Source organism: Cervus canadensis, chromosome 28, assembly GCF_019320065.1.
Source record: "Cervus canadensis isolate Bull #8, Minnesota chromosome 28, ASM1932006v1, whole genome shotgun sequence".
NCBI lineage: Eukaryota > Metazoa > Chordata > Mammalia > Artiodactyla > Cervidae > Cervus > Cervus canadensis.
In genome coordinates, this window is record NC_057413.1 from 22666825 (window position 1) to 22680573 (window position 13749).

The following is a 13749-nucleotide window of genomic DNA, read 5'->3' on the forward strand; positions in this document are numbered from 1 at the left end:
AGTCTCCCTCGGACGAACCGGTTTTCTGCAAAGTGACTTTCTCCATCTTCAGAGGGAGAAAAGTGCTTCACTTCGAAACCAGACAGCGATCGCACAAAGGTTCAGTTATTACTCCTATTAGTACCATCCAGTAGTTCCAAAGCTCATCAGGCGTAGATGGGGAAAGAAGAGTTGTGGGGAGCAGCTGGGGTGGAGGGATGGATAACAGGAGATTCCCGTCCACAAAAACTCCCCGGGTATCTGTACTGGAGAAAGAAGGCTCTTACCTGCATGTTTGGGAGCGCCCTTCCCCTCCGTTCCCACCAGCCCAGAAAGATCCTCTGGGACTGTTTCCCCGTAGGGCTAGATTTTAGGCTATTCAACCGCAGTGGAACATGCCAGACCCGTCCCCCCTCGCCCCGCTCACCCCCCCACCTCTCACCCCCAGCCCTCTCAGGCCCAGGGCGGACTCCCGGCCCTGGCTGATGCGGGGAGCCTCCTCTTCAGCGGAATCAAACTCGACGTTCTCCTAAAACTCAGCATCTGGCATCCAGCTCCGCCCCAAGTGGGAGGCCAGCAGGCGGAAACGGTCTCGGATGAAAGGAAGGATCTGGAGCATTCCTGAAATCAGTTAGGTACCAGCAGTTTGAGGGATTTCCCGGAAATAAGAAAAGTTGAAAAGTTTGGTGGCTTGTTTGTGTGTATTTCATGATATATTTTGCTAGAAGTCACTTTAGAGGGGTGGTTTTTCTTTTGGAATGGGCATAACACAAGAAATAGCATGCTTCCACTCGACCCACATTCAGGGAAATGACACTTTTGTCTCCAGTGTTTAGCTCAATTTACAACCGCGCCTGCGCTCAGTGACCACATGGGGGCGACAGAGACTGGGCTCTCCGGAAGGGAAGCTGGGGCCCAGAATTTGCCCCCAATAGTCCCACCAGTGGACTAAGAGGATTCTCAGAATCTTTCTGATGTGAATTCTTTCAGACTTTTGGGGGGAATTTAACTGATTTTTATCTTAGAGGTTAAATCACACCAGATCCCATATTCTGGATATTTTGACTAGATAAAGGCAAAAGGAGGCAGAAAGGAGATGAAGCTTTCTTGGAGCAGGGCTGTAGCAGTCGGAGGGGTGAGAAGTTTTTCACATCTAAATACATTTTGAAGGTAGAACAAGACAATTTCCTCACATCCACGGAATGAAAGAAAATTTGAAGAATATTGCCAATATTTTTTTTTTCTGCTTAAAGACCTGTAAAGTTGAAACTGTCACTAAGTGAAATATGAAAGCCTGGGGTTGGAGAAGGTCTTCTTGCGGCCACTCAGAAACCGATGATCCTCTCTTCTTCTATCCTTGCAGGGAAAGGATGAATACTTGTTTTTAGTCGAATAAATAAAACCTGTCCTGCCAAGCTGTGATGGCCGAGTGGTTAAGGCGTTGGACTCGAAATCCAATGGGGTTTCCCCGCGCAGGTTCAAATCCTGCTCACAGCGTTCTCGTTTTCGGTGTATCCTTGATTCTTGAAATTTACAAATAATTTACTGCCGTCCCACGCAGCATGCATGCAGAAAAATCCCTTGAAAGGCAGTTCTGATATTTTTAGAGAGTGGGCGCCAGCCAGATTAGAGTGTCAGAGTTCCCTTTCATAGTCTGAGCCTCTGTGAGCATCCAGAGTCCAGCCTACCCACTGTCCACAAGAGGCTTGGATCGCGTTCAAAAATACTGGCTTCGTTGAGATGGTTTGTTAAGCCTTTAAGAGTGATCACAGTAGCAAAGTGAACAGAGGAGACATTGGAAAATGGTTTCTCTTTGCGATTATAGAGAGCTGCAGCTACTTGAAATCATTCCCAGGCAACCATCTTCAGTGTTTGTCCTGATACCAGCGGCTGCAGGTGAGAGCCGTAAAAATGGAAGATAATACTCCACGGTATTTGCCACGCTCTCTTTAAGAGAAAGCCTTTTATACAAACGAGGAAATTGAGGCACAGAGAGAATATATTTTTAAATTCTCACATTGTTTTGAAGTTCAAAACCATACAAAGTCTTGTCTCCTGCTCAACGTACTAAACTACTCTTTTAAAGCACTTTTGCATTTTCAGCTGTTTTGCCTACTTTGAACAGCTAAGTACATTTTTAAGCCAATTTTATTCTGTTTTCTGAGTTTGTTACATGAGATTCTTAAAATGTATATTTCTATTGAATCCTTGTCTCCTTATAGGATTTTGAGGGCAGGTGAACATTCTGCAGGAAAAAGCGGTGTGTGTGTGTTGGGGGGCGGGTGGGGAATGAAGACCTCAAAACTAGCACTAATATACGCTGGGTAAGACAGGATTTGAAGTGGAATAAGGAATAGATAACTGAGTCCACAGAGATTTCATACTAAGCAGCAAACAAGTAAACAAGTCTTCAATGCATAGTCAGCAAGTGAGTGAAGACTCCCCATTATTTTCAAAGAAAGCACTTTCTGTAAATCTATGTTATGGAACCAAATCAGGAAAGAAATCATGCTTTCCCAAAGTCAATTTAGTCTCTGGTTTTAACCCCTTACTAGATTCTTAAAAATCAATCATTTCTTTGGTTGGCATAAACTGCGGATAATGATGAAAATATGAACATGAGGACAGCCTAAACAGCAAGGGCCAGTGGCGCAATGGATAACGCGTCTGACTACGGATCAGAAGATTCTAGGTTCGACTCCTGGCTGGCTCGTTAGGCTGACTTTTTTTCCCCCTTCTAGGTACTCTTTTCTAAAGGAAAGTCCTTTTTAAGTCCTTCGAATGTATTTTCGTGGAACTGATCCTTCATTTTCCGTCCGTTGAGTCTGAAAAAGACTTGAGAATCATCAAAGGACCCATCCAGAAAGCTGTTCTTCCTACTTTTCATCGCTTCTTGAACATGAGAAAAGTGACTGACTGAAAAAGACCATTGGAAGGGAGGTTTTTACATCATCAAAACTTCAAAGAAAAACGAAAAAAAAAAATTTTCCCTACCAGTATCTTCTGCATCAGTATTTTTTTTCCCATTGGGAAGAGTCCTCACTCTGAAGACCATCCTGCAAAGTTCTTTCCTCGCATAGCTACTGGCAAAAAGAGATATCTCCTATGGAAATGCTGAGTCAAGAAGTGTGGTAGAGACGCGATGCAAGAGGTTTTTTACCTCAGGATGAGAAGGGTCCGTCGTGAGCCCGGATAGCTCAGTCGGTAGAGCATCAGACTTTTAATCTGAGGGTCCAGGGTTCAAGTCCCTGTTCGGGCGCTCCCGTTTTGCTTCCCAGGTGGCGCTAGTGGTGGAGAACCGAACTGCCAACACAGGAGACATCGGAGACGCGGCTTCCATTCCTGGGTCAGGAAGACTCCCTGGAGGAGGACCTCCAGTATTCTTGCCTGGACAATCCCAAGGACAGAGGAGCCGGCAGGCTGGAGTCCATAGGGTCGCAGAGTCCGACTCTACTGAAGCGGCTTAGCGCACACACCCCTGAGGCCCAGCCGGTGCGCCTCACCCCCGGAATCTACCCCACCAGCCGGAAACGTCAATCTTACGGACACACACAGGAGCTGGGAAACCGGACCTCAAAGTCAACAGAAGAACCAAGAGGAATGCCCTCCCCACTATTTTTTAAAAGAAGATGAGCGTGTAAGGAAGGCGTGGAAAGGTAGCTTTGGAGCGGCATCTCCAAAGAGAACAGATTTGCCTCTTTCTCTGTGTTGAGGCGGAACAGAGACGTTGGGGGAGATGACTGCCAAGTGAGGGAGAATTCCTCAAACTAAACCAAAAGAGGATCTTTATAGGTGGCTAGATTTCCGAATGTGTAACTTGTATCCTGGCTCTACACCGCAGGTAAAATTCACCACCACGAGGGAAACGTTTAAGCTTCTGGGCCTCAGATTGTAATAACCGTGTGTTGTAAAGGTCCACCTAACGGGTATCATAAGTCCAAAACCAATAGTCCAATGGCCCGTACGGGGATCGAACCCGCGACCTTGGCGTTATTAGCACCACGCTCTAACCAACTGAGCTAACCGGCCACCGCGAGAGTAGTTGTCTTTTATTAAAATAGATTGGTTTACATTTTTGTTTTGGTGTAAAAAAAAATTTTTTTTAAATAATAATTTCTTTTTATTCCTCTCCCTCAGACCACATTCATAGATTTTAATAAGGAATCTATACTATTTCAATTATTCGTATTTGGACTAGAAAATTCACGGAGAAATTTTTGTGCAGAAGTTGAGCCTAGTTTATTTGTAGAAAAAGCACTGTAATAGGATCTTGAATCGTGGGTGAAGGGAGCCTTCCGTTTTTAAAAACATGTCCCTAATGGAGAAGGCAATGGCACCCCACTCCAGTACTCTTGCCTGGAAAATCCCATGGATGGAGGAGCCTGGTAGGCTGCAGTCCATGGGGTCGCTAAGAGTCGGACACGACTGAGCGACTTCACTTTCATTTTTCACTTTCATGCATTGGAGAAGGAAATGGCAACCCACTCCAGTGTTCTTGCCTGGAGAATCCCAGGGACGGGGGAGCCTGGTGGGCTGCCGTCTATGGGGTCGCACATTGTCCGACACGACTGAAGTGACTTAGCAGCAGCAGCACTGGATCACAAATTGCAAATAATTTGTAACTTAGAGACCTAATGTTTTCAAGTTGGTATTAAAATTTTCACCCATGGTACAGTGCATTCTCTGTATCACTCATCTTCCATTTTGCGAATGGAAGGATCCAAGCACGAGGTTGGAGAAGATAGAGTGAGATGAGCTCGTTGGCCCTCGGGGAGGCTATAGTTTTTATCACCTAAAGTTGAAGGAATCTCCTGCAGCCTAGGGAAATGTCCTTTTATATTTCCTAGGGTTGCATTGGTTGTTTTGGGTTTTGTTTTGTTTTTTCCCCCTACTTTTTGAGCTTTTCTGCTGACCGGACCCCTAGTTAAATTTTCACCGAATATATTCATTTAAAGCTAAATGAATCAACAAGTAATGATTTTTGTTGATTTTTAAGCCGACGCTGGTGCAAGGGGGAAGTGTGAGTTGCTAATGGTTGGTTAAGTATTCAACACTTAAAGGCTCAAGTCCCGCCAGTCTTCTAGGTTTTACTTCTCTAATCTTTAAGAGCTCTTGTCCTGGTAAGGCTTACAGGTGCTCAAAAGTCAGGGAAACGAAATCTGTTAACTCTTGGGCAGTCCCACGTCCTCTGTACTTTTCAAAATCAACTACCCTCTGGCTTTTGAGGATTCTTCTACATTCCAAAATGTGTGTATAGACCCCTGATGTTCACTTAGAAAGCCATCGCTAAAGAATGAGCGTGTTTTAGCTATTTGAACTCCGAAAGAATTACTGTAAATAAGGGACAATTGAAATTGCTCGTGCCCTGCTTCTTATAGATGCCTTTAATAACATCTAAATACATAACTAAATAAAGCATTAAGTGTTTTGCTTTGGGTTTTTTCCCCTCTTTACCTTAAGGAATTACTGGTAGTTGTGAAAGAATTAATGTGTATAGGCACAGAATTACGTTTTGCCATAGAAACTAAGGGTAAATGTATGCAACTCCTCAGCATATAAAAGGCACTATAGACTTATTATATTGTATATTTGAAGACTATGGACATTTAGTTTGGCGTCAGTATCTCTTAGTTCGCGTTACAAAAAGCAGTTGCCGAAACCCGGGATTGAACCAGGGACCTTTAGATCTTCAGTCTAACGCTCTCCCAACTGAGCTATTTCGGCCACCCGTTGGTCACCGACTCAACAACTACTCTCTTTAAATAGTCTTTTCTTAACTACTTCCTTCATTTCAGAAAAATGTAAGAAAACCTTTTGTCTTATTTTCTGAAAACATAATACACTTCCCCTTCCAGAAATAATTGTAACAACAAAAAATAAGACAATGAGAAAACATCCCCAAATTTTCTGAGTTATGATAGGAGGATCAAAAGAACAGAGTGATAAAAGAAAATTTATGTATGTTTCTTAAGGATATGAATTGGAGAGCCAAAGGGGCGTGGTGATTCATAGCTTCCTGTTGGAGTGGTAAGCTTCCTAGAACTCAAGACAACACTGTTCGAGATAATTTCTAGCTTGACGCTTAAGTATCTTCTATTCTTTCAGTCATTTTTATTCCTTTCTATTCTATTAAAGCGTGTTAAAAAAAAATAAAGTATAAGTTATATTCAGTAAAGCACCCACGTTTTAAGTGCACAGCATGATGATCTTTACAAGTTTACACCACTTAGTCACCATGCATGCTCCCTCATGTTCCCTCTCATTTGTTTTTAAACTGTATACATATTGAATCAAGTAGACTCTGCATTCTTATGTCTGGCTTCTTTCACTCAATATTGTCTTTGAGATTCATCTGTTTTTTCTTAAAGCAGTTCCTATTTATAAACTTCCATTTTATGGTTGTACCCCAATTTACTTATCCACTCTAATGTTGATAGGCATTTGGCTTTCAATTTGTGGTTATTATAAAAAATACTGAACTTTCTTGTGCATAGTTTCAGATGAACATAATCATTGATTTATTAGACAGATATATAGATGTAAAGGTGGAATTGCTGGTCTACAGGATATATGTGTGTTTAACTTTATTACCTGCTGGAAACTATTTTCCAAATGTATGTAACAGTTCACACTACCGAAAGCAACATATAAGGCTTCCGGTTGCTTCACAGTCTAGCCAATACTGGGTATTGTCATTTTCATTTTAGCTACTCAGGCCAGGATGTAGTGATAGTTCGTTGTGAGTTTGACTTGTATTTTTGATGATTATGATATTTTACATCTTCCCATATGTTCTTCCCTATTTAAGAAATTGGGTTGATTGCCAGTTTTTTAAAAATTGAGTTTGTAGTTCATTTGTTGTTCAGTCACTCAGTCATGTCCAACTCTGCAACCTCATGGAATGCAGCATGCCAGGCTTCCCTGTACTTCACCATCTCTCGGAGCTTGCTCAAACTCATGCCCATTGAGTTGGTGATGCCATCCAATCATCTTGCCCTCTTGTCGTCCCCTTCTCCTCCTGCTTTCAATCTTTCCCAGCATCAGGGTCTTTTCCAATGAGTTGGCTCTTATGTTATTGTGAATACAAGTCCTTCGTCAGATATGTGTTGCAAATATGTTCTCCCAATTTGTGGTACATCTTTAGTTCTCCTAATTTTGTATTTTGAACTTTTTAATTTTAATGAAGTCCAATTTATCAACCTTTACAGTTAGTGCTTTTCTGCATCCTAGTTCAGAAATATTTGCCTACACTAAAGTCATGAAGTTGTTTTCCTATGTTTCTGTCTAGAAGTTTAAGTATTTTATTTTTAATATTTAAAATTATATTCCATTTTGAATTTATGTATAGTGTGAGATAAGTATTAAATTCATTTTCTTTAATATATGATTTCAATTAACCCAGCATTATATATTGAAAAGTCAATTTTTTCCCCTACTGAATTGCACTGTCTTCCTGTCATCAAACAGGGAACTGTATATGTGTCTGTTTTTCCCTAGACTTTCTATTCTGCCACATAGGTCTATGTTTGTCTTTACACTAAAATTATACTATCTTAATTTCTTTAACTTAAAATTAAGTAACAATATCTTTTAGCATTATTTAAAATAGCCAGGACATGGAAACAACCTAGATAACCATCAACAAATGAACAGATAAAGAAGTAGTGGTACATATATACAATGGAGTATTACTCAGCCATAAAAAGGAATGAATTTGAGCCAGTTCTAGTGAGGTGGATGAACCTAGAGCCTGTTATACAGAGTGAAGGAAGTCAGAAAGAGAAAAACAAATTCATATATTAGCGAATATATATGGAATCTAGGAAAATGGTACTGATGAACCTATTTTTAGGGCAGCAATAGAGACACAGACATAGAGAACAAACTTGTGGACACAGTGGGGGAGGGAGAAGGTGGGAAGAACTGAGAGAGTAGCATTAAAACATATACATTACCACATGTAAAATAGATAGCCAGTGGGAATTTGCTGTACGATGCAAGGAGCTCAACCTGGTGCTCTGTGATAGCCTAGAGGGGTGGTATGGGGCAGGAGGTGGGAAGGAGATTCAAGATGGAGGGGACATATGTATACCTATGGCTGGTTCATGTTGTTGTATGGCAGAACTGACACAACACTGTAAAATAAATATCCTCCAGTTAACTAAATAAATTATTTAAAAGTTAAGTAATATTATCTGATAATAGAGGGCCTCAGTTTTGTTTTTCTCACTTTGGATTGCCATAGTTATTCTGGATTTTTTAAATTTTTTTAATTTATTATTTAAACATGATTATTTCAATATAAATGACTGTGGCTCAGATCATGAGCTCCTTCATCAGATATGTATTTTGTAAACATTTTCTCCAGTCATTCTCTTTCCATGGGCTTTCACAGAGCAGAAGATTTTAATTTTAATGGACTCTAATTTACCAATTTTTTTTCTTTCACAGATCATATTCTTGGTATAGTATCTACAAAATCATTTCCAGGTAGAACTACTTCCCTGGTAGTTCAGTGGCTCAGACTCCCTTCTCCCAATGCACAGAGCCTGGGTTCAGTCCCTGGTGAGGGAATTGGATCCCACATGCCACAAATAAGACAATCAAATAATTAAATATTTTTTAAAAAGTCATCACCAGGAGTTCCCTGATGGTCTAGTGATTAGGATTCAGTGCTTTCACTACCCTGGCTCAGGTTCAGCCCCTGAGCGTGGAATTGAGATCATGTAAGCTGGGTAATGTAGTAAATAGTTATCACCAAAACTGAGGTCTGCTAGATTTTCTCCTATGTTATCTAGAAAAGTTTACATTTTACATTTAGGTTTGGTCTGTCATCTACTTTTGAAAGGGCAACCCACTCCAGTATTCTTGCCTGGAAAATCCCATGAACAGAGGAGTCTGGTGGGCTATAGTCCATAGGGTTGCAAAGAGTTAGACACAAATGAGAGACTGAGCATGCATGCACATCATCTACTTGATTTAATATTTGCAACATAGGGTTTGTGTCTAGATTCATTTTTATTTTGTATGTAGTTGTTTCCAAATTGTTTGTTGAAAAGACAATTCTTTATTAAGTTGTCTTTGCTCCTTCATCAAAGATCAGTTGACTGGATTGGTTTAGGTCCATATCTAGGCTCTTTATTCTGTTCCATTGATCTATTTATTTATTCTTCACCAATTCCATACTGTCTTGATCACTGTAGTTTTATAACAAATCTTGAAGCTAGATAATGTCAGACCTTCAACCTTGTTCTTCAGTAGTGGTGGTAGAGGTTTAGCTGCTAAGTCATGCCCAACTCTTGCGACCCCATGGACTGTAGCCCACCAGGCTCCTCTGTCCATGGAATTTTCCAGGAAAAAATACTGGAGTAGGTGGCCATTTCCTTCTCCAGGTTGTTCTTCAGTATCCTGTTGGTTATTTTGCATCTTTCAATATACTTTAAAATCAGTTTATCAATATACATAATATAACTTGCTGGAATTTTACTATATCCTCCAAAGAATGGGCTCATTTAATCTAAGTAATCAAATTTGTGGGCTTACCTGACTAGACAGCCTTCAGACCAAAACTACTGAGACTGCATGCTGCCACTACTGAAATCACGTGCCTAGAGCTGGGTCAAGAGAAGCAACAAGAGAAGCCACTGAAAAAAGGAAGCCCACACACAGAAATGAAGAGGAACCCCAGCTTACCACAACTAGAGATGCCTCCAGGTAGGAACAAAGACTGAGGGCAACCAAAAATAAATAAATGAATAAACTGTTTTCTAAAAAAAGTGGAAGAGAGAGACATAAGAAGATGAGAATCAGAGAAGATGTGACAAGGGAAGCAGAGATTAGAGTAATGCAATTGCTGGCTTTGAAGATGAATGGGTCCAGAGTTAAGGAATGTGGGCCACCTCTAGAAGCTAGAAAAAGCAAGAAAAAGAATTGTCTAAGAGAATTTCCAGAAGGAACACAGACTTGCCAACAGCTTGGCTTTAGTCCAGTGAGAGCCTTTTTAGATTTCTGGTTTACAAAAGTGCAAGACAAGAATTTTGTGCTAAGCCACTAAGTTTCTGACATGAGGGCAATTGTATAGTAGTTTGAGCATTCTTTGGCATTGCCTTTCTTTGGGATAGGAAGGAAAACTGACCTTTCCCAGTCCTGTGGCCACTGCTGAGTTTTCCAAATTTGCTGACATATTGAGTGCAGCACTTTAACAGCATCATCTCTTAGGATTTTAAATAGCTCAGCTGGAATTCCATCACCTCCATTAGCTTTGTTCATAGTAATGTTTCCTAAGGCCCACTTGCCTTCACATCCCAGGATGTTTGGCTCTGGGTGAGTGAGTGACCACATCATCCTGGTTTTCCGGGTCATTAAGACCTTTTTTTGTATAGTTCTTCTGTGTATTCTTGCCACTTCTTCTTAATATCTTCTGCTTCTGTTAGGTTCTTGTCGTTTCTGTCCTTTATGGTGCCTATCTTTGCATGAAATGTTGGTATTTCCAATTTTGTTAAAGAGATTTCTAGTTTTTCCCAGTCTATTGTTTACCTCTATTTCTTTGCATTGTTCACTTAAGAAAGCTTTATTATCTCTCCTTGCTATTGTCTGGAACGCTGCATTCAGTTGAGTATATCTTTCCCTTTCTTCTTTGCCTTTCGCTACTCTTCTTTTCTTAGCTATTTGTATGGCCTCCTCAGACAACCATTTTGCTTTCCTGCATTTCTTTTTCTTTGGGATGGTTTTGCTCACCACCTCCTGTACAATGTTACGAACCTCCATCCATAGTTCTTCAGGCACTCTGTTCATCATATCTGATCCCTTGAATCTAATTGTCACCTCCACTATATCATCATAAGGGATTTGATTTAGGTCAAATGGCCTAGTAGTTTTCCCTACTTTCTTCAATGTAAGCCTGAATTTTGCAGTAAGGAGTTCATGATCTGAGCTATAGTCAGCTCCAGATCTTGTCATTGCTGACTGTATAGAGCTTTGCCATCTTCAACTGCAAAGAATATAATCAGCCTGATTTTGGTATTGACTGGTGATGTCCATGTGTAGAGTCTTCTCTTGTGTTGGTGGAAGAGGGTGTTTTCTATGACCAGGGCATTCTCTTGCCAAAACTCTGTTAACCTTTGCCCGACTTCATTTTGTACTCCAAGGCCAAACTTGCCCGTTACTCCAGGTATTTCTTGATTTCCTACTTTTGCATTCCAGTCTCTTATGATGAAAAGGGCATCTTTTTTTGGTGTTAGTGCTAAACGGTCTTGTAGGTCTTCATAGAACCATTCAGATTCAGCTTCTTTGGCATTAGTGATTAGTAATTGGAGCATAGACTTGGATTACTGTGATGTTGAATGATTTGCCTTGAAAACAAACTGAGATCATTCTGTCATTTTTGAGATTGCACTCAGGCACTGCATTTTGCACTCTTGTTGACTATGAGGGCTACATCATTTCCTCTAAGGGATTCTTGCCTACAGTGGTAGATACAATAGTCATCTGCATCAAATTTACCCATTCCTATCCATTTTAGTTCACTGCTAGCAAGGTGATGCTCAAAATCCTTCAAGCTAGGCTTCAGCAGTATGTGAACCAAGAACTTGCAGATGTACACGTTGAATTTAGAAAAGGCAGAGGAACCAGAGATCTTATTTTCTTGGGCTACAAAATTACTATGAAAGGTGACTACAGCCCTGAAATTAAAAGACGCTTGCTTCGTGGAAGAAAAGCTGTGACAAACCTATACAGCATATTAAAAAGCAGAAACATTGCTTTCCAAAAAAAGTCTGTATAGTCAAAGTCATAGTTTTTCACTTCCTAAGTATTTCACCATGGGCACGACCCAAGATGCTGGGAGGACAAAAAAGATCAAGTCCCTATTCTCATGAAGCTTATCTTCTAGTGGATGGAGACAGATATAAGGCAAACAAATTAAAAAATATGGAAAAGAAAACAAAAGTCATGGTTTTTCCAGTAGTAAGTTATGGGTGTGAGAGTTAGACCATGAAGAAGACTGAGCACCAAAGAACTGATGATTTTGAATTGTGGCGCTGGAGAAGACTCTTGAGAGTCCCTTGAACTTCGAAGAGATCAAGCAAGTCAATCCTAAAGGAAATCAATATTCATCAGAAGGACTGATGCTGAAGCTGAAGCTTCAATACTTTGGCCACATGATGCAGAGAGCCCACTCATTGGGAAAGACCCTGATGTTGGGAAAGATTGAGGACAGGAAGAGAAGGGGGCGACAGAGGATGAGATGGCTGGATGGCATTCCCAACTCAATGGACATGAGTTTGAGCAAACTCCAGGAGATAGTAAAGGACAGGGAAGCCTGGTGTGCTGCAGTCCATGGGTTACAAAGAGTCAGGCACAATTTAGTAACTGAACATCAACAACAATTAAGTTTGTCCTAATTTGTTACAGAAGCAATAGGAAATTAATACAATTATCAAAATTCATCAAACTCTACACTTAAAATGTGTGAATCTTATTGTATATAAATGTCTTACCAGAAAAGAGACCTAAGGGACTTCCCAGGTGGTCCAGGGGTAAGACCGCACTCCTAATGCGGGGGGTCCCAATTTGACCCTTGGTCACATGTCACAAGCCACAACTAAGAGTTTGAATGCTGCAAACTAAAACTCCTCATGCCTGCTGCTGCTGCTAAGTCGCTTCAGTCATGTCCAACTCTGTGCGATCCCATAGACGGCAGCCCACCAGGCCCTTCTGTCCATGAATGAATACATTTTGCTTTAAAGGAAACATTAGAAAACTGTATTGTTGCTTTCTGTTTTGAACAGCTAGCTACACAGAAGTTGATGTGATCAGAGTGATCACAGAGTTCCTAAATCAAGCCATGGGAATCAGAGACAACCCAGCCCTTGATTGGCCAGAGATCACTACAGGAAACAGGAATAACCCCTGGAGATATTCTTTGTGATTCTAGCAATTTTATTTTCACATTGTTTCCTCAAACATCATTTGGTCACTATATTAACTAGTATTATGTAATATCATGTCAGGCACAAGGTTTCAAAAAGTATTAAAGAGGCTCTTCTGCTGAAAAATTCATTAAGTCCCCTACATACAAATAACTTCCATTATAGGAGTGCATCCATAAGTCCAGTTTGTTCACAAAGTTAACCTAGATACCCAATTAACACAATCAGCCATATAGTACTGTACTGTAATAGGTTTATAATACTACTGACTGGAGGAGGGAGAGGAGGTGGGAGATGGCAGAGCTGAAGGATTGTCAGCAATAGGAGACGGAGGGCAAGGTGCAGTGTCACTCATGCCTGACATTGAAGACATAAGTTCTGATTCCTTGCTGAATTCAATTCTATCTACCCTCTTTTAAAAGATGATCCAGCGATGTCTAGGTAGCAGCTCCTTCTTTTCTCACCATAAATGACACGGTAGCACAGTATTGCTTTCTGAACGGCTGCTACATCCTTTGTGTAGTGTCGGGAGCCGCCGGGATGTGCCCAGGCCGTGACAAGGTCACCAGACGAGAGAGGAACCTGCAAGGCAGCTCCTCCCCTCGGGGTCGCCCCGGGGATCCAGTTTGTCCCCTTTCTCTTTCTGTCCTACTGTTATTGTGCTTTCTACTAAATCTTGGAAACATAATATGTAGTAATCAGGCCTCCCCGGAATAGCCCAAGCCGAGGGTATGGCTATGGGCAGAAATAAGGAAAAGGCCACAGGCATAGTTTGGCTGCTTGCTTAGAAGATTATAATGTTCTAGATTAGAAAAGAGTAGAGACATTTAGATTCAGAAGT

The 13749-nt window shown here is 41.0% G+C and overlaps 5 non-coding genes across 5 annotated transcripts; 3 read left to right on the plus strand and 2 right to left on the minus strand.

Moving 5' to 3' along the window:
• Positions 1 to 1394: 1394 nt before the first annotated feature.
• On the plus strand, positions 1395 to 1476 carry TRNAS-CGA. The gene has a single exon. It is a non-coding gene; the product is annotated as a tRNA-Ser (tRNA).
• Positions 1477 to 2619: 1143 nt separating this feature from the next.
• Positions 2620 to 2692, plus strand: TRNAR-ACG. Its single transcript has one exon. It is a non-coding gene; the product is annotated as a tRNA-Arg (tRNA).
• Positions 2693 to 3165: 473 nt separating this feature from the next.
• On the plus strand, positions 3166 to 3238 carry TRNAK-UUU. Its single transcript has one exon. It is a non-coding gene; the product is annotated as a tRNA-Lys (tRNA).
• A 696-nt stretch (positions 3239 to 3934) lies between these two features.
• TRNAI-AAU lies at positions 3935 to 4008 on the minus strand. Its single transcript has one exon. It is a non-coding gene; the product is annotated as a tRNA-Ile (tRNA).
• Positions 4009 to 5630: 1622 nt separating this feature from the next.
• Positions 5631 to 5703, minus strand: TRNAF-GAA. The gene has a single exon. It is a non-coding gene; the product is annotated as a tRNA-Phe (tRNA).
• Positions 5704 to 13749: the final 8046 nt, after the last annotated feature.